Source organism: Trichosurus vulpecula, chromosome 2 (genome assembly GCF_011100635.1).
Source record: "Trichosurus vulpecula isolate mTriVul1 chromosome 2, mTriVul1.pri, whole genome shotgun sequence".
NCBI classification, from domain to species: domain Eukaryota; kingdom Metazoa; phylum Chordata; class Mammalia; order Diprotodontia; family Phalangeridae; genus Trichosurus; species Trichosurus vulpecula.
The window spans coordinates 294785094-294805563 of NC_050574.1; the positions used below are offsets into that span (position 1 = coordinate 294785094).

Below are 20470 nucleotides of genomic sequence, written 5' to 3' on the forward strand. Positions count from 1 at the left end.
ACCCCCACCAAAAAACTCCATTGGCTCTCTATTAAGATCAAATTAAAAATCTTGTTTGGCTCTTTAAGGCCTTCATAACATGACTCCATTGTACTTTTCCATTTTTCTTACACATTACTTACTTTCACATACTTTACAGAACAATGGCTCTGACTTTGCTTTTCCTTAGACAAGATGTCCCATGTCTGGACTGAGCATTTCCACCTGTTTTTCCCCCATGTCTGTAACTTTCTCCCTCTTCATTTCTGCCTTCTGGATTCCCTGGCTTCCTTCAAATTTCATCTAAAGTACTACCTTCTGTGAGAAGCCTTTTCCAGTCCTCCTTACCCTTAGGGCCTTCCCTCAAGACTCCCTAATTTATCATGTATATATCTTGTTTCTACATAGTTGTCTCCCCATTAGACTGAGAGCTCTATGAGAGCAGTAACTTTTTTTATTTCTTTGTACGCTAGGGTCTTACACATAGTGACTGCTTAATAAATGCTTTTTGACTATTTGACTGTTTGATCTTGACTTTGGTTTTCTCATTTGTAACATGAGAGACTTGTCCTAGGTAATCTCTAAAGTTTCAAACCTTGGCTTTTCTTCCCTCTATATTATAGATTAGGTATTTGGGGGAAGGCCTGAGACTCCAACTACTTATAATATGTTTTTTTGGCATGGAAAACTGTTAAATTTCTCTCTTGACCCACCATTGCAGCTGATGGAGAGAGCTGTGTGTGTGGTGGTGGGGATAAGAGAATAGCATGGCTAGTGCATCCTGATAGAAAAGCCATCTAATTAAGCAGGACACTATGCCAGAAACAAGCTGTACATTATTCACATTCTATTTCCTCCACACTGTTGCATACATAATCCACTCTGTGCTGCTGTGCCCTTGCCTCGGATCACTGCTCTGGTTTCCATATCCAACTTATCCGCAGTCACAGTTTTGTCATCTGTTTGGGTTTACCCCTATTGTACTCTGTCTTTACTCAACATTGTAACCTGGTTATTTTTTAGACCCAGCTTAGACCATATCCTTTCTCCCTCAGCCATGTTCTCTCACGCTGGGCTTGCTTCTTCACTAACTTACATCAACTTCCCTGCCATCCTTCCTGTACTCATTGAGGTGGGACCTAGCAGATGCTATTCTGCTGTCCCATCACAGTGTGGAAGCAATCCTGAGTTTTTGACAAGGATGTCAGAAGAATATAAGATCTGGTAGTTCCAACCAAGTTGTAAAGGGTTCGAGTATGAGTTAGTAATGGTTTGTGGGTCTGCCATTTGAGGGAAATTCTAGTTGAGTAGGGACAGACTCATACCATCTCTATACTATCCTGCCTCAGGTAGAAGCCTAGACTCTGATCCTGGGACAGAGAGCTTTGACAGGGGAGCTTTTGGCTCATCTTGACTGAAACTAGGCTTCCATGCCACCTTCTGGACAGTTACACATCATATTGCCATCCTCACCCCTTTTCTAGCTCCTCTTTATTTATTGTCTTCCCTCATGAAGATACAAAGTCCCTATGAGTAGAAGATGGAAAGTCTCCTTCAGTTGTATTTGCATCCCTAGCACTTAGCATAGTACTTGGTACATAGAAAATATGCTTGCCAATGTGGAAGAAGTTAGGCATCCTACTTTCGATGAAGCATGATATACTTCATGTAAGCGCCTTGCTCCTCCAAGTGGATCATATTCAGATTTTTAACTAGTTCCAGTCTGCTAACCATCTGGTGGACAGCAGGCCTTTTGGATTCAGCCAGAATTGGGGTTTATTCAAAAGGTACTAGTTGAATAGAGCTGGTCCTTTTAGGTCTGATTCATTCTTACTTGATGGAATTCCAGGCCAAGAAGAGAGACAATTTTATAAAGGGAGAAGCCTTAGGTCTTCTTCATCTGAGGCTGACATGTGGTCCATGAATATGGACCTCATTTTTTCCCCTTTTTCTTCTTTTCTGTTTGAGGTGAAACAGATTAGAAATAGCTATAACTTTATGAGCTTCCAAAGGTTAGGAAAGTAAGTTGCCAGGAAATCTGGGAAGAGCCAGTTCAGCACCAAGCATTCTTTGGGACCCAGGCTGTATGTAGACTCTATTGGCTGGTTTTGCCTCAGTTTCCTCAACTATAAAATGAGAATAGTAATAGCACATATCTCCTGGGTTGCTGTGATTATCAAGTGAGATAATTATTGTGAAGTGCTTAGCACAGTACCTGTCATACAGCAGGTACTATATAAATGTTAGCATATATGTGAAATATATGTAAATATGTATGTGTATATATACATATATGTATATTTATATATACATATATGTATGCTTATATATACATATATGTATATTTATATGTATATATACATATATGTATAAGTATATATGCATATACATACATATATATATATAAAGAGAGCGAGAGAAAGGGAGAGAGAGAGAGAGAGAGAGAGAGAGAGAGAGAGAGAGAGAGAGAGAGAGAGAGATGTAAGAGATGTACGTAGTTAGTGATTTTCTTAGCCTCACTCATCCACAGTAAGGACTTTCAGGACTCTAGGGATACCATTGAGGAATTGTGATATTTTTCTCTAATACTAAAAACTCAAACTCACATTCCAGTGTATTTCCCTCACTGTCAGCCAACAGTGACTAGCATCTACTTCAATTTAATCAATTAACATTATCTTTTTAAAATAGATACTTACTTTTAAGATATGGCATTAAGAAAAGTACTTACCTTCACCTGCCTACACACAACCCCCACATCTGGGGGAGCCAAACTTTCACCTATAGGCCCTAGTGAAAGTGGGCTCAGGCTTAACATAATTTCTACATATCACTTATTTGTAAATTGGATATATATATATATATATAATATTTTAAATTTGATGTCTTTGTATTTGCTTTCCAGTTATTACCTATTTCTTTAGCTGGATATGGAGACAGAGCAATGAGATTTGAATCCCCACTCTGCTACTTACTACCTGTATCGCCTTGAATGAATCACTCAGCATCCTCATCTATAAAGCGAAGGGATTAGACTATATGGTCTTTTAAGGAACTGGATAGTAAGCAGCTTAGGAGTAAGGATTGTGTCTTCCTTTTTTGATACGTCTGTAGAATGGCTTTGAGTTCATGGTAAGCACTCAAAAATGGTAATTGTTAACTTCTGATGGTGAATGTTTCCTTTAGCAATTGTCAATAAATCATTGGATACAGTTCTATGAATTTTAACAATAACCCTAAGCCAGTGGACTGATTGACTTTTTTTTTAGGAATACTTTATAACCTTAATGACTAAATTAATTTAGTTTTCATTTATTTAAAAGTGAACAACTCATTTTACTAGGTTAGAAATTGACCCATTACTCATTCATGTTGTTTTCCCCCCATATGTAGAAGCAGCGTGGCATAGAAATTGTCATCAAGTTCTAGTCTTGGAGTCAGGAAGACTTGGTTAGTGAGGTTACGTGAGCCTGGGCAAATCATAACTACTGTGTACCTCGGACAACTCCTGAGGACTTATTTACTAAGTTGTAGCATCCGAGGAGGGGGAAATTCTATATTCCATGTGTATATTCTCAAAGTGTTTCCTTATAAAATACAACTTGTGAAAATTGATTTCAATTTTATCATTTTAACAATAACCAAAATATGCATAAAGATACAAACTGACAACATTTCAATAAAAAATTCAGAAAAACAAACTTCATTAAACTAACTTCTTTGATTAGTTGCACATTTGAAGAAAAATAATAAAAATTTATCATCCATAGTCTGCTAGTTACACCGAAGTAACAATGATTTAATACATGCTTAGCTATGTGGAAGGAAATTAAAATAGATGTTTGGGTCTCTTCATACTGGTGAAACTTACATTTGCCTATTGTTTAGTTCCCGTTTCCACGACTGCTTCCTGAGCCTCTTCCACTTCGAAGAGTTTTTCATTATTTTCTAGTGTTTGCTGAAGTTCATGGATAGTACAGAGAAGAACATGGAGCTACTCTTGCCTGAATTCTAGCTTATCTTCAGCATTTTCTTTTATATGAGAAAGGTGGTGTAATTCTTTCCCCAAAGTATCCAGTTCCTTTAATGTTTCTTGCCTGTCTGTATGGTGCTGTGTGACTTTTGCCAAAGCATCATGTTCCTGGTGATTTTTTCATTTTTGGTTTGCTTGAAGGATCTGCTTTTACACTCAGCAATTTTTTTTTTTGTGCGTGCTCCAGCTGTGCTATGTTCTATATCTTTGTATATTTTTCCATAGTTTTCCATTTTTCTGAGTTTCATGTCATATCCAAGCAGGGTTTTTTCCCATTGAAAATTCACATTGAGACAATGGCTGTCTTCTTCCTAAGATCCAGCATTGTACCATTTAATGAAACTCTTCCCTAACAGGTTGATTCTCCAATCATCACCAGCACAATCATGCATCAATCAAGAGATGCTTCCTTATAACTTCATAGTCCCTCACTTGCCTCCATGGCACACTTGGTGTAGGCAACTCAGGTCAATTCCTACAATGCATATGAGCAAACAGTCACAGAGGGCACTGGAGTCATGCCTTGATTGACTTGGAAGGAAGGAATTGTTAAGCAACTTGGAGAATTGGAGTCAATCTCTACTCTATTTTCAGTCTTTCTCATCCACTCTCAAGGTGTCAACTATCACCTCCATGCATGACTCTCAAATCCCTATCATCTACTGTGTTATTTCCTCCTGAATTGTGGGCCCTTATTTCCAGCTGCCTATTGGGAGATAATGTGGTAAGATGGGAAAAGCCTTGGCTCTTGAGTCAAAGAATCCCTGTCTAGGTTCAAATACTCTGATGCTTATTTCCTGTGTAACTTTAGGCAAACCACATAATTTCCCTGAGCCTCAGCCTCCTTATCCATAAAATAAGGCAGTTGGACTAAATGGTTTTTAAGTTCACCTCCAGCCCTAGATCTATGGTCCTGGGATAATACATTTCCACATGGATGTCCTACTACAAGTTCAGTTTTAACATGCCTATCAACTTTTAAAGGTATTGCCACTTTCCAGGGTCTAACTTCTACGAACGAATAGTACCAGTGTCTAGGAGAGTTTGGACACTGGGAACCTGCCAGGAATTTGTTTTAAATGGAAGTGCTGCATTGCACAGGAAGACACTAACATGGAAGGAGGAATAAAAGCTATCAAGTCTCTTGAACTGGTTGGTTTTCATAGTGATTTATTTAGATATAGATATGAAGAATTTATATTTACCAATATTCAATTGACGTATAGTGAAAAGATTACTGTAGTGAGAATCAGTCCTGGGATTCTAGTTCTAGTCCTACCACTAACTATATAACTAGCTGTATGCCTCTAGGCAAATGACTTCATTTCTCTGAGCCTCAATTTTTTTATCTGCAAAATGAGGGAGTTGAATTAGAACTTCCTTGGCAGCTAGGTGGTACAGTGGATAAACTGCTGGGCCTGAAGTCAGGAAGACTCATCTTCCTGAGTTCAAATCTGGCCTCAGACACTTACTAGCTGTGTGACCCTGGGTAAGTCATTTAACCCTGTTTGCCTCAGTGTTCTCCTCTGTAAAATGAGCTGGAGAAGGAAACAGCAAGCCATTCTAGTATCTTCGCCAAGACAGCTCCAAATGGGCTCATGAAGAGTTAGACATGAATGAAAAATGCTGGAATAACAACAAAAAAGTTTCTTTAGGCATTAAAAATGGCCATACTCTAATCTTTTATGGAATTATTCCATCTGCCAGAAGTTGTGTCCTGCTGCTTTTGTCTTCAAGAACTCAAAGGTCCCCACCTCTCCCCTTCCAACATAATGAGGTATCAGGGTTACACTGATTTTGTCTCCAATAAGTACAGTAAGTGGGCTAATTCATGCAATTAATTAATGACCCCCTCAGTTGTTACTGTTCCCCTCCCCACAAAAATGCTTTTGTATTGACTTTGTTTATATTTTGTAAGAAGTCAGAATTTCATAGTAGATAGAGAAAGGACTTAAGGGTTTGGAAGATCTAGGTTTGAGTGCTACCTCTGGCACTTGATTTGCATTACCCTGGGCAAGTCACTTAACTTTTAAAATCCTTTAAATTCATGCTTATCTGTAAAGTGGGGATAATAACAGTACTTTTCTCCCAGGGTTATGGTCAGAGTAAAGTAAGATATCTGTAAATCACTTTGCATACTTTAAGGTGCTATAAAATGCTACCTTTTATTATTATAACTATTTCTTGATGTGACTACTGGTTGCTGTTGAGGTGTATCCTTTTGATGATGGCCTCAGATATGTAATATACCCTTGCCATATGGGGATGTCAGTTCCACTGAATAGGTACTCTCTTCTTTTCAAAGCCCCTATAGTACCTGGGATGCCATCAGTGGATTTGCTCTTTGCATACATTTATGATCTATGAATCATGAGCTTAGCTGCAATAACCAAAGACAACCCAGGACATTTTTATTAAGTGAGGAATAAAAAGTAATTTGGTATAAAGCACTTTTATCATGCTTCAATATTTCTCAAGCATGTCTAAGTCTCCTTCAGCTTCACTGGGCAAAGTAATTCACACTGTGACTAGCCTGTGTCCCATTTGCCTGTGTTTACCCCACTGTGTAGAAGCCACCAGAAACCAGACAATTGAGGGTCCTTGTTATGTGTGCCTACTACTGTGTTTACAAATAGAATATTTTTTCTCTTCTGGAGCTACTGAAAATAATTGGACACTGAAAATATGTGTACATTTCTCACATTAGATAATAGTGATAATCATTTATATGCTTCTTTAAGAAACTATAGTGGCAGCATGGTGGATTCAATATGTAGAATTATCTTCATAACCAAGAAGACCTGGGTTCAAGCCTGGTCTCTACTATATGCTGTCTCTGTCACCCTGGTAGATCACTTAACCTCTTAGTGTTCTAGGCAACTCCCAAAGGCTCTATGTTAGGAAAGGGAGTACTAAGCTGCATTGGTAAAGGGAATTTCCTCATCTGGAAGTTCCCATATCAGTGAAATTATAGATCTAGTTCTTATACTTTAAGAATTACAGATTGTCTTCTTCATCATAACTCTGTGACATTGGGAGTACAAATAGTATTGTCCATTTTTTATAGATGAAGAAACTATTGTTAGACATGTCCAACATCATGCCTATTAAGTGTCAGAGTCAGAATTCAAGCCCTTATTCCAGGTTCAGGGCTTTTAATCTTCCAGGATGTTTCTATCTCTAGGAATCTTGCAATCCATACTGCATTAGCTTGTGTAATTTTATTCTTTTAGGTCCACCCTCTCAAAGGCCTGTTCCTTGTCTGGAATTCCTTTTTACTTCCTTCTTACCCTCTCCTATCTCTGCTGTAGAAATTCTACTGATCTTTCAGTGTCTAGGTCAATGCCCATTTTCTCCATGAAGTCTTCATTTATAATTGTAGGCCATATAGGATGGAAGGAAAAGAAAAGAAAAAAAAAGAAATTTACATGATAACTTTATCATATATTTTAGAGGAAGGGTGAATTGTATATAACAGATCTGTAGTTTCATGTGCAATCATGTTTTTATTATACTGTGTTATGGAAATGCTAGTTTTATTCTATAAATTAAAAGTAAAATAAGAAAACATTTTAAAATGTTAATTATTTTTCATGCATACATCTTAATTTCCTAGCTAGCTTGTAAGCTTCTTAAAAACAGTGATCATTTTTGATACTTCTTGCCATCCCCTAGAACACCCAGCATAATCTTGTTTGCACAGTAGACATTCAGTTAGTACTTCCTTATATTCAGAATTTTGCTCCCACAATTATAGTTGGGTGAGAGGTTTAGCTGTGGGGGCCATTGTCACCACATTGGATCACTATAGAGTCCTAGAATTCTTGATAAAGGAAAGATCTTCAAAGGTCATCTCATCAATTCTTCTGTTTCTAGGGAGCATTTTCTGTAAACTAGTCAAGATAGATGGTTGTTTAATCTCTGTTGGAGAAGATCTAGGATCACAGGATCTAGATTTAAAGCTAGAAGGGAGCTTGGATACCAATGAGTGCAGCTCCCTCATTTTACAGGTGAAGAAACCAAGACCCAGAGAAGGTAAGTTATTTTCCCAGGGTCATATACCTAGTAAGATTTGAAGATCTTGGGGGGTGGAGCCAAGATGGTGGCTAGAAAGCAGAGACTTGCTTAAGCTCTCCCCCACATCCCTCCAAACACCTGTAAAAAATGGCTCTGAACAAATTCTAGAGCTGTGGAACCCATGAAATAGCAGAGGGAAACAGGTCTCCAGCCAAGTTGAACCTGGATGGTTGCTGGGAAGGGTCTATCACATGGTGCTGGGAGCAGAGTGCAGCTCAGCGTGGGCCATGCCAGGACAGATCAGACCTGGAGTTAGCCGGCAGAACAGGCCCTAGAGTCATGAATCATTGAGCTGTGGCAGTTACCAGACTTCTCAACCCACAAATGCCAAAGAGCAGGTTAGTGGGAAACTGCAGGGTTGAGTTGAAACCAGTTGGCCACCAGCCCTGGGGGTGGCGGAGGAGGTGCAGCAGTGGTGGTGGCAGCAGCAGGAAGCTCCTGAGACTGCTTCTAGAGGTCCAGTGTCAGCTGCTTCCCGAGTCCTTGGCTCACACAGTAGGAGGAATCTAGCAGCAGATCAGAGCGGCAGTGCAAGGAGCACTTTGTGGGCACAAAGGAAGGTTCTCCTGCTGTGCCCAGCTTGGATCTGGACTGTGGTTCTGGTTGGTGGCTCTTGGGGGAGGAGGAGCGCTGCTGTGACAGAGCCTGGGGTGACAGTGGAGTATAAGTAGCTCTGAAAACAGCAGTGCTTGGACCCTAAAGCTTGGGACAAAGAACTCTCTACTCTACAAGCAGTTATACACTGATGAAAAAATCAAGGGTCAAGCAGTTGACTGGGAACATGAACAGGCCAAATAAACTCAGACTCAAACTCAAACTCTGGATTCCTTTTTTGGTGACAAAGAAGATCAAAATATACAGCCAGAAGAAGTCAACAAAGTCAAAGACTCTACGTCAAAAGCCTCCAAGAAAAATATGAATTGGTCTCAAGCCATGGAAGAGCTCAAAAAGGATTTGGAAAAGCAAGTAAGAGAAGTAGAGGAAAAATTGAGAAGAGAAATGAGAGTGATGCAAAAAAAACACCATGAAAAACAAGTCAATGACTTGCTAAAGGAGACTCAAAAAATACTGAAGAAAATAATACCTTAAAGAATAGACTAAACCAAATGGCAAAAGAGCTCCAAAAATGACGAGAGAAAGGCAGAATTAGCCAAATGGAAAGGAGGTCCAAAAGACCACTGAAGAAAATACTACCTTAAAAATCAGATTGGAGCAAGCAGAAACTAGTGACTTTATGAGAAATCAAGATATTATGAAACAGAACCAAAGGAATGAAAAAATGGAAGACAATGTGAAACATCTCATTGGAAAAACCACTGACCTGGAGAATAGATCCAGGAGAGAAAATTTAAAAATTATTGGATTACCTGAAAGCCATGATCAAAAGAAGAGCCTAGACATCATCTTTCAATAAATTATCAAGGAAAACTGCCCTGATATTCTAGAACCAGAGGGTAAAATAGAAATTGAAAGAATCCACTGATTGCTTCTTGAAAAAGATCCCAAAAAGCAAACTCCTAGGAATATTGTTGCCAAATTTGAGTTTCCAGGTCAAGGAGAAAATACCGCAAGCAGTCAGAAAGAACCAATTTGAATATTGTGGAAACACAATCAGGATAACACAAGGTCTAGCAGCTTCTACATTAAGGGATCTAAGGGCTTGGAATATGATATTCCAGAGGTCAAAGGAGGTAGGATTAAAATCAAGAATCACCTACCCAGCAAAACTGAGTATCATGCTCCAAGGCAAAATATGGATTTTCAATAAAATAGAGGACTTTCAAGTTTTCTCAATGAAAAGACCAGAGCGGAATAGAAAATTTGACTTTCAAATCCAAGAATCAAGAGAAGCATGAAAAGGTAAACAAGAAAGAGAATTCATAAGGGACTTACTAAAGTGGAACTGTTTTGTTTACATTCCTACATGGAAAGATGATGTATGTAATTCATGAGACCTTTCTCAGTATTAGGGTAGTTGAAGGGAATATACATATATATATAGACAGAGGGCACAGGGTGAGTTGAATATGAAGGGATGATATCTAAAAAAATAAAATAAAATTAAGGGGTGAGAGAGGAATATATTGAGAGAGGGAGAAAGGGAGAGATAAAATGGAGTAAATTATCTCACATAAAAGTGGCAAGAAAAAGCAGTTCTGTGGGAAGGGAAGAGGGGGCAGGTGATGGGGAATGAGTGAATCTTGTTCTCATAAGATTTGACCTGAGGAGGGAATAACATACACAACCAATTGGGTATCTTACTCCACAGGAAAGTAAGGGAAAGGGCATAAAAAAGAGGGGATGATAGAAGGGAGGGCAGATACGGGGAGGAGGTAGTCAAAAGCAAACACTTTTGAAAAGGGACAGGGTTAAGGGAGAAAGTTTAATAAAGGGGGACAGGATGGGATGGAAGGAAATGTAATTAGGCTTTCACAGTATGAGTATTGTGGAAGTGTTTTACATAATGATACTTTTGTGACCTATGTTGACTTGCTTTCCTTCCTAGGGAGGGTGGGTGGCAAGGGAAGAGAGGAGAGAATTTGGAACACAAAGTTTTAAAAGCAGATGCTCAAAAAAATTGTTTTTGCTTGCAGCTGGGAAACAAGATATATAGGGAATCTATCCTGCCCTACAAGAAAGTAAGGGGAAAGGGAATGCGTGGGGGGAAGTGGGGTGACAGAATGGAGGGCTGACTGAAGAATGAAGCAATCAGAATATATGCCAATTTGGAATGGGGGGGAGAGTAGAAATGGGGAGAAAATTTGTAACTCAAAATCTTGTGGAAATCAATGTTGAAAACTAAAATATTAAATAAAAATGATAAAATTAAAAAAAAAAGATTTGAAGATCTTTCTGACTCCAAGTACCATTCCCTGCTCACTATTCCACAATGCTTCTTTCAGTAGCCAATCCTAATCCCAGTATTTTTTCACATTAGTGGCAGGAAGTACTTCCATAGATCTAGTCTAAATTTCTCCTGTTTTTGCATAAGTATATTTTTTCCTTTTCAACCCTGGAGAAGAACTAATGAGCATCCTCTGCATAAGAATCCTTAAAATTCATGAAGGCCATAATTAAGTTACCCTTCAGACTATACAGCATTCAATATGACTTGGACAGGCTAAGTGCTCAATGAATATGAATTAAATTGATTTGAATATTGACAAATATGATAGAATATTTGTCGTTCTCCTAGAAGACAAAATTGATAAATGGGGTCAGCAACTGGGTAACATGCAGGCGTAGATCACTGTAAAGTATGCAAGTGATCCAGGGAAGGCTTTTCTTAATTACGTTAGTATTTGATGTGCAAACAGTTTTTCTTTGACATCATTGGCACATCAACTTTGATGGTTTGTTAGCTTTTTTTTAAAACCAAAGATTTGGGAATGAGTTATCCTTAGACACATATTCTCTTTCCCTAGAACCCTTTGGGATTAATAGCATTCAATTACTAGGGCTAGTTAGGCATTCAGTCACTCCAAATAAAGTCCTACTCTGGTGCCTCATCACAGTATCAAATTGATCCTGTGTTTTTGAAATATCTGATCATAGATCACAAAGTATGCCTGGGCCTAGCAAGGTGGAAAGACCTTAAACATAGACTTAACAATGCGATAGATATTTCTGTTGTCTGAAGGCCAGACTACCCACATTCAGGGAGGCTTATCACCAGAATGATGGCCACTGGGCCATCTCTTTCTCTAGCTCTATTTCAGTTTCTATCTCTATCAAACCACCCCCTTCCCACCTCTCCCACCTCTCTATCATCTCTATCTCTATTTGTGTATTTGTATCATTGGCATCTGGATCTATTTTTAGAGTTACATTTATCTAGTGCTATATCTATTTCTTTACATATCTATATAATTCTATCTATATAGTCATATAGAGATCTATAGATAAGTATAGTTACACATATACCTATCTAACAATATATGTATACATATATATCTGTATTAACTTTGTGTGTATACATATATGTATATCTGTATATTTGTACATACCTATGTACCTCTCTCTCTCTCTCTCTTTTTCTCTCTCTCTCTGCCTCTCTCTGCCACAGGGTCTGAGTCCATTTTTGTCAGTGGAAGAAACACCTACTTCATCCAGTGAAATCAAGGATCTTTTAAACCGAAGTAAGGGAATCAGTCTGTGGTACATTCATAAAGTGACAATCAGGATTAGGTGCACAGTCTATGCCACAGCACACAAAAACTATATTGACTTGTGACATCAGGTCAAACCCATGAGTATGGTCTCATTAGCTCCATCTTTAACTGTGTGTGCTAATTGGCCAGAAACAAGAGCTTCAATTCAAATAACAGATTAACAGTTTCCTATAACTACATCAATGCATAACTGTGATCCCATGAAATTGCACTCTGACAAACTGGCTGCACTATAATTTACTTTATGTAAAACTACTGTGCTAATTACTTACTCTTTATGATTTTATAATCAGCTGGCCAGCAATAACTTCTGCAATATAGCCATGCATTAATGAGGAGTCATCAAATCTCATACTCTAGGTCATTAGTGAATGGCTCTAGCGGTCAAAGGAAGATTTTTCCCTTGGTGCAGTTGGCTAGTCAATAAAGATCATCACCCTCCCCTTTCATTCTTTGTAACTCAGGTGTTAGCCAGATTTGAAGATAGGTGTAAGAGATGACAGCCCATGATAAATAGGGGTTAGAGGAGGAATGGAATCCCTAGATGATCCCATTCAAGGCAGGCCCTTAGCAAAATTGACACTCTACCTCCCTCCCATAACCCTAGTACTCTTTTATTTCCCAGAATTCTTCCTAATCTGGAAGATAACTATCTGAAAAACCTATTCACCTAGAGGCATTAAGGACTTAATAAATTACACCCATGGCCCTGAGTGCTTACCTCCAGGGGACCAGTAAGTTTTTGTAAAATATTTTGTAGGCTAAGATTGAAATGTATTTTTTCAGGGTGAATGAGAAGTGGCTAGAATGTCTAGATCCTTTGATCTAATTCAATAATCAACCATGATTCAAGAATATCAATGAAGAAATATACTACCTTCTGATAGATTCAAAATGCAGAATGAGACAAACATTTTTGGATGTGGCCAATGTGAGAATTTGTTTAGCTTGGCAATAGATATGGAAATAAATGTGATCTTGGTTTTTCTTATTTTTTTTAATTGGGGAGGAGAGAAGAGTAATGCTTGTTAATTGAAAAAATAAGTTTCTAAAACAATTCCTTGATCTCCTCTTAATGTGGGTCACTAACTGCAGGAAGATAGCTTGGCTCTGTCCTGGGGTCTCGTCTCTTCTCCTTTTATACTGTTTTCGTTTGTGTACTTCACCAGTCCCCATGGATTCAATTATCTTTATGCTCATTATTCTCAGATCTATTTATCTAGTCCCAATCTCTCTGTTGACTCCCATTCATAGCTATGGGGTGTTCAAAGCCTTCCATAACCCTTTCTAGTCTTTTCATACCATACGCCCTCTCCCCTAACCCCTCCCCCCCAGGCTCGCCCTCCACCTTTCTATTCAGTGACACTGGCCTCTTTGCTGTGCCTTGAATAAGATACTACATCTCCAAACTCTTCAAGTTCCATGGAAGCTATTTAAGGGCAGGCATTATTTCACTTTTATCTTTTGTACCCCCGGCACCTAGCACAGTTCTGACGTATGGTAGCCACTTCATAAATGCTTGGTGATTGTGTGATGAAGAAAAGCTTCCTGGAGGTGTATGTTGTACTGTTTCAAAGGAATAGTAAAAAGGAGAGGAGAACATTCCAGTCCATTTAAGTCTGTTTTTCATTAACACTAGAAAAGAAGGAAGAAATCCACACTAGAAATATGTCTATCCTTGTACTCCTTGTCGAAGAATGGCAAACTAATTTCAAAGCATTGGATTGGTATATATGAGTTTTCCCCCCAGGAGTAAGGACACAAGTAGTTAAATGTCCCTGTTAAACCAAGCAATAGGAACACATTCAGCTGTGCTCCAGGCTGTATTGTTAGCACTCCATCATTTAAGCCAAGGGAGAAATGGATCCATAACCAGTTGACTGATTCCCTCTAACCACTGAAGCTAAGCGTCCTTTATTGATGAGGTGTAAAAGTTCTGCCAACTTTCCCATGTCGCCTCAACTTTGCTTCTGCTGCTTAGAAAAAAATCAATATGTCAATTGAGTCTGCAGTGGAGTTACTGAGTGTCTTGGTGCTTCTTTCAGGTTTGATCCATCTACTGAAGAGTCTTCTGGTAAGCTGCAGGAATAGCAGCTTCAGTTTGCAGGGGTTTCATGTAATCGTGAATCTCACAAATGTCATGCATGGTGTGAGGGGCTCAGAATATGAAGGATCCTTTAGCACCTGCTTTCATGACAGCATGTTTCTTTGGGGACATACATGCATGCCATATATCATGAGATGCCACCCCCCCCATACACTGATTTTAGTCGTCCCCATTTGGAATTCATGGTTGAACTCGTTTCTCTTTCACTTTTATTACCAATGTTTCAAATTAAAAGAGACTCTGGAAATATGGATTTGAAATGGAACTACTTCTACCACATGTAAACATTTCAAGGTGTGACTTAATTATCTGATTATTCTTCTATTGGGATGATGGGTAGGTATAAGAGAAAGCATAGAAAGAGATGTTTTAGGATAGTTCTCACTTTACATAAATTCACATTAAGCAAATTGGACTCCTTGGACCTGAAAGGAGGAGGCAGGGGCCACAGTAGCAGCAGCAATTCTGCACCCCGGCCGGGCGGAGTCCACCACTTCAGGCACTGAAGCAGTTCAGGCTGCTGGGGGTGGGGGTAGGAGTGGGAGGGGGCAGTCTGGGTTGCAAAAGGGATGGAGCCTCTGAAGGGGAAGGGAAGATTTGCAGAAAAGTCCACTTATCTAAAATGAGAAATACCTACATAAGCCCTTGAGAGAAGAATTTTCTTCATCCTTTTTATTTGTATCCCAATCACCTAGCACAGAGCCTGGCACATAATGGAAGCTTAGTAGACACTTATTTATTGATTGATTGATAGTTATAAGTCAATATTTGATTATACTACTTTGTGACAAAGAATGCACTAGAGCTTATGGTGTTTATTTAGAATAATTGTTTCCTTAAACTATGTGCTGAAGTATTTTGACAGTACAATTTTGTAATTTTCATTACAAATAATTTACATAAGTATAAATACATTGCATATAGACACACCTATACTACTGTCATCTGAATAGCTACAAGTAATTGGCAGGTGTTCTGTATAACTCATTAGCATCACATTTTTCTAAGTCAGAAATATGTTCTTTTTTCATGGAATCATATGACTATGAGACCCTTAAAGGCCCTTGGAAGTTAACTAGCCTGATCCCCTCATTTGCAGATGAATAATCTGGAACCAGAGAGGTAACATGATTTGCTCAGATCATAAAATAGCTACATGGCAGAAGCAGTATTCAGACTCAGGTCCTCTGACTCCTAGTTCTAGTCTCTTTTTAGCCATATCACGTTACCTTCTGCTCAAACATCAGATGTGATTCTCCTAATTTAAATTTCTTCATATTTCCCATGTTGTAACATGTGTACTTATGTGCACATGCTAGTAACAGTGAGGAACGTTTTTCATTCAGTAACATAAGTGGTGGCATTTCTAGGTACATCTGTAAATATCTTGCCAGCACTCATTGCATATACATTTAATTGCAACACACTTTACCCTTTTCTATATTGTTCATTTACTTTTCTTTTAGATGTTAAATCTTTTAAGGCATTTGATTGGATCGCTATTGTTATTTAGTCAAGTCTGACTCTACATGACCCCATTTGGTGTTTTCTTGGCAAAGATACTGGCTTTACTTGCCATTTTCCTTCTTCAGCTCATTTTATAGATGAGGAAACTGAGGCAAACTGTGTTAAATGACCTGCCCAGGGTCACACAGCTATTAAGTGTCTAAGGCCAGATTTGAACTCAGAAAGATGAGTCTTCCTGATTTCAAGTCCAGTGCTGTATCCACTATGCTACCTGTTTGTCTAATAAGATTATATATTTAGAAATGGTAGAACCTCAGAGGGCATAGTGCTCATGGGTAGGAGGTGGGATTTGAACCCAGGTCTTCTGATTTCAAAGCCAGGGTCTTTTCCACTGTCCTTTCTCTGTGTGTTTTTGTTGTGCTTATTTTTAGGGATTCCATAAATGTTATTGAGTGACAATGTAATGTAATTGTTGTAAATTACTCTGATGTATTTAGAAATATCAATACATATTCAGCTACCAAAAGGGAGCAAAATTTTCAGGGTTATGACAGCAGAAGATATTATTAGGATTAAAAATCTGGAGGAAGGCATATGTCGATAGTATTGAAAGTCCGAAGCCTTTTGAAGATGATATGGGCAGTGTCTGGACTTGGTTCTAATTAAACATGTTCACACACTATTCTAAATGTGGGAATATCACCGACATTGTAAACTCATTCTTTAATTTCAATACCCCTAATATCTAATTTCTACTCAATAATGCTTTTACTAGATTTATTAGCATGCTTTACAAAAAGGTCACCCTGGACCTTCCCTTTCTTAATGAAGTCTTCAGTTCTCCCTACTCTCTTACTCTCATCAGATGATGTGGCTTCCTGAGTCTTCTCCCCCTTACTGATGCCATCAGGTATGGGATCCTCTGTCTTTGCTTCTTGCTACTTCTAAATGTTTATCTGTAGGGATCTCTTTTCCTTCCTTTGTGTATTGAAAGAGAGTATCCTTCATCTTTTCCAAGGCTCACTCCTTTGAGACCAGTGTCTAGCTCTAATCTGTTCTTGCTCTGGGAGAATGCTCCTTCAGTTGCCTCCTCAATGATTTATTTTCTTTCTAGAATCTTCCAACTTTACTCTCCCTACTCTCTGTAGTGACAGCTAGGTGGCACGATGGGTGAGAGTGCTAGAGTTGCAGTCAGTTAGGCCCGAGTTCAAATCCTTCCTCAAACAATCACTAGCTGCATGATCTTGGGCTGGGCAAACTCATTTTCCTCAGCCTCAGTTTCCTCATTTGTAAAATGGGAATAAAAGTAGCACCTTCTTCACGAGTTATTGTGAGGATAAAATGAAATACAACATGGACAGTGCTTTTCAAACCTTAAGGTATCATAGAAATGCTAGTTATTACTACCATTATTTCTGTAGTGTCAATAAGTTACTGACTCCTGTTGATTTATGACCAACAACTACCATATCAACCTCAAAATGTCACCTCCAAATCTCTCAAATCCATCCTGCTTATCACTGTCAGATTAATTTTTGGGGGCAGCTAGGTGGCTCAGTGAGTAGAGCTGGCCCAGGAGTCAGGAGGACCTGAGTTCAAATCCAGCCTCAGACACTTGACCCACTTACTAGCTATGTGACCTTGGGCAAGTCACTTAACCCCAATTGCCCTGCCTTCCCCACTCCAAAAAAAAAATTAGTTTTTTTTTTGAAGTACACATCTGAACATGTTACTTATCTATTTAGAGCCCTTCATAAATTCCATGTTTCCAATAAATAAAGCCCAGATGCTTTGGCCTGACATTCGATTCTAAAATGTGGATCCAACCTTTCTTTCCAGCCTGATTACCAGCTACCCCCTGACATAAACTCTCTGCCTCTGGTAGCAATTTATTCACTATTTCCTGAATGCTTCTATCACTCCTCTGTCTCTTCCCTTTTTCTTAAAATTTTCTACTTGTCTAGAGGGTCTTTCCCTCTTCTCACCTCTTTGCCTATTCAAATTCTATGTTGCCTTCAAGAGTCAATTTTTCAAATGCTTCTTTCTCCAGAAAATCTCCTCCTTCTCACCCTCTGAGCTGGAAGTGATCTCTCCTCCAACTGGAATTATATAGGAATCATCTGTACAATTTATTTAATAACCATGCTTTTCACCATTCATTTTACTATTATTGAGTTGTCACCTAAAAGTTCTGTTGTTATTTAACTTTTTATGCATATAGGGCGTGTGTGCTTGAGACAGACATGTGGAACGGTAGAGAGAGCATTGAACCTAGAGTCAGGAGGATCTGAGTTTGAATGTGACCTCAGATACTTTCTAGCTGTGTGGCCATGTTAATGTCATTAAACCTCGGTTTCCCCAAATGTGAAATGGGGATAATAATAGCACTGATCTCTCAGGGTTGTTGTGAGGACTAAATGAGATAATATTTGTAAACAGTGCTTAGCACAGTGCTTGGAACATAGCAGGCTCTATATAAATGCTTATTCTTTTCCCCCTCCTTTCTCTTCCCTCCTTCCTCCCTTTTGCCAATGTAAGATGTGCATGTCTACATGGGTTGTCTAAATGTAGCTCATAGAGAGGCAATGATAGATATCTTATAATCTTGCCCACCCTTCTTCAAGAGAAACTTTAATTCCTTACTGGAGGGTAGCAGGAGAAGGGGACCATGAGGGTGGCCAACTCTATTCTCCTCTGAGAGAAAAAGAGGTACCAGATTAGAATTAATTGTATGTGCCCACTTTAAAATTTCAGGTCTAGGGAAATATTCTTTTAAAGTTCAAGCCTTTTTTCCTGGTCACTGACCCTTAAAGCAGGGAGGGTAACTCCTAACTTCCTTCCCAGAATTGATTCCTTCCCACCAAATGCTAGTTACACAAAAGACCATTGTATAAGTGAACAAGAAGTAACTCCTTTTGCCTAAGAGGATAATGAACAGAAATCAGAGAAAATATCCAAATTGAAATATACAAAAAATACACAGATTTAATGACTGAAATGTCTCAAATAAGCACCCCCCTCCCCCAAAAGAAGTCCTAACTTCACCTAAAGGGAAATTCCCCATAGTCTCTAGGGAGCCAAGCTGGATATTAGGGACATATAGGAGGAGATACCTTTCTCCTACATATCAGCCTTCCAGAACCTTTTCTCTTTCTCAGTGGTTTTCTCCCCAAAGAGAGACTTGGAAACATTTATCTTATCTCCAGAGGGGAATAAAGGATGTTTCTCCTTTCAAAGCTCTGATGTAATTTCTACATTGCATATAGGGAAGTAGAAACTAATCATTCTCTCTACTGATTTGGAATCACAGCTAAGCAGCATTATGAAACCTCACTTACATACATACATACATACATATGTGTATATACACATATGCCGTTTCCTAGGTTAAGGGAAGAAATTATGTTTTATGTAGTGGGTAGCTAGTATGTATACGTGTGTGTGTGTGTGCGCGCGCGCGCACGCACGTGCGTGTGTATCCTAAATTTAAAGATTTTATCTAACCTTTGGAATATTGTTCCAGTTGGGTGGAGTGCTGAGATAAGTGAAGCCCCCTCAGCATGGAATAGGACCTGACCTCTCCTGCTATCCACCCCCACCCCAGCTTTAGCAGAATGTAAGTCAGGTGACTGATTGGAACTACTTCCAGTCAGAGCTCTGATCTAGCAGAAGCCAGGCCTCAGGTCGCTTGGGTGAAAGGTCAGAGGCTTGTACGCATGCTTAAATAAGCCATTTGAGGATGGTGTGATGTAGGCAGTCAGGGGGTTGCATCTGGCTAATGAAGAGCCTGGTAGGAGATTAGAAGGGAAAGCCAATAAAAGGACTGGTGTCTATCTGTGTCCTTTGTACTCTCCTGTACTCTGTTTAGGGGACATGCCCATTTATTCAGAGCGAGTAAATGTAAAACATAATTAGAAGCCCTGCTTGGGTGGTGTCCTTTCTCATGAGAAAGCAATAGAATTCCTTTCTACTTTCTACCTTGAGAAGCCTCTGAATTTAATTTGGGGAAGGGTTGCTGTCCCACATACAGTCATTTGAATGATTTTGTTATTCTAAATTTGGGATGTTCAAAATTCTGACATATACGAAAAAAGTTATATAAGTCTCCTGGACTCAGGAAATTTACGTTGTAGAAATTTTTAAGAACCCTTGTGATCAGATTCTAGGAACAAGTGGAAGATATTAACTCTGGAGCTGGCAGGGACCACCTCAGAGCTCATCTGGTCCAATCCTCTTATTTCCCAGAGAGGGAAACTGAGGTGTAGGGAGGTTATGTGATTTGCCCAAGGTCATACAGCGAAATATGATTCTGCAAACTAGAAATACTAAATAAATTACATGAAAGATTGCACCTTGATAGAAGTTATAGTAAACAATTTTTGTCAATTTTCATTTAGAAGTACTCACACATTGCTTCCTCTTCTCTAGCCTTCCTTTCTACCTCAGGAAAAAAAATTCAATTGTTGTTTTCAGTGGTGGTAATTGTATTATGGTAATTTACAACTTGCATTGTTCCCTGTTGTTTTATTTGTGTTCCCTTTCTTTCTCTAACTAGGTTGTAGGTTCCTCTAGGGCAAGGACTATATATTCCACTCCTTCTTTATTCTCAACAGTCCCCAGCCCACAGCTGGGCAC

The 20470-nt window shown here is 38.9% G+C and overlaps 1 pseudogene; it reads right to left on the reverse strand.

The window, feature by feature from the left end:
- Positions 1-3856: 3856 nt before the first annotated feature.
- Positions 3857-4345, reverse strand: LOC118837045 (annotated as a pseudogene).
- Between the last annotated feature and the right edge of the window lie 16125 nt (positions 4346-20470).